General features: G+C 39.7%; 1 non-coding gene across 1 annotated transcript; it reads right to left on the reverse strand.

Moving 5' to 3' along the window:
• Window positions 1-27: 27 nt before the first annotated feature.
• LOC127743104 (small nucleolar RNA R71) lies at window positions 28-135 on the reverse strand. Its single transcript, XR_008004400.1, has one exon. It is a non-coding gene; the product is annotated as a small nucleolar RNA R71 (small nucleolar RNA).
• Between the last annotated feature and the right edge of the window lie 732 nt (window positions 136-867).

Raw genomic sequence — 867 nt, forward strand, 5'->3', positions numbered from 1 at the left:
AAGTTCTTTCCACCTCAAAAATTGAGTAAGCTTAGAGTGGAAGTCCAAACTTTCAGACAGAAGGAAGGTGAATCCCTCTATGAAGCTTGAGAAAGATACAAACAATTAATCAGAAAGTGTCCTTCTGACATGCTTTCTGAATGGAGCATCATAGGTATTTTCTATTATGGTCTGTCTAAACTGTCCAAGATGTCATTGGATAGCTCTGCTGGAGGATCTCTTCATCTGAAGAAGATGCCTACAGAAGCTTAAGAACTGATTGAAATGGTTGCAAATAACCAATTCATGTACACTTCTGAAAGGAATCCTGTGAACAATGGGACAAATCAGAAGAAAGGAGTTCTTGAGATTGATACTTTGAATGCCATATTGGCTCAGAATAAAATATTGACTCAGCAGGTCAATATGATTTCTCAAAGTCTGTCTGGAATGCAAGCTGCACCAGGCAGTACTAAGGACGCTTCATCTGAAGAAGAAGCTTATGATCCTGAGAACCCTTCAATGGAAGAGGTGAATTACATGGGAGAACCCTATGGAAACACCTATAATCCTTCATGGAGAAATCATCCAAATCTCTTATGGAAGGATCAACAAAGACCTCAACAAGGTTTCAACAACAATAATGGTCGAAGAAACAGGTTTAGCAATGGCAAGCCTTTTGCATCATCTTCTCAGCAACAGACAGAGAATTCTAAGCAGAGCCACTCTGACTTAGCTACTATGGTCTCTGATCTAATCATAACCATTCAAAGTTTCATGATTGAAACAAGGTCCTCCATTAGAAACTTGGAGGCACAAGTGGGTCAGCTGAGTAAGAAAATTACTGAACTCCCTCCTAGCACTCTTCCAAGCAATACAGAAGAGAAT

This window comes from Arachis duranensis, chromosome 1 (genome assembly GCF_000817695.3).
Source record: "Arachis duranensis cultivar V14167 chromosome 1, aradu.V14167.gnm2.J7QH, whole genome shotgun sequence".
In the NCBI taxonomy this organism is placed as follows: domain Eukaryota; kingdom Viridiplantae; phylum Streptophyta; class Magnoliopsida; order Fabales; family Fabaceae; genus Arachis; species Arachis duranensis.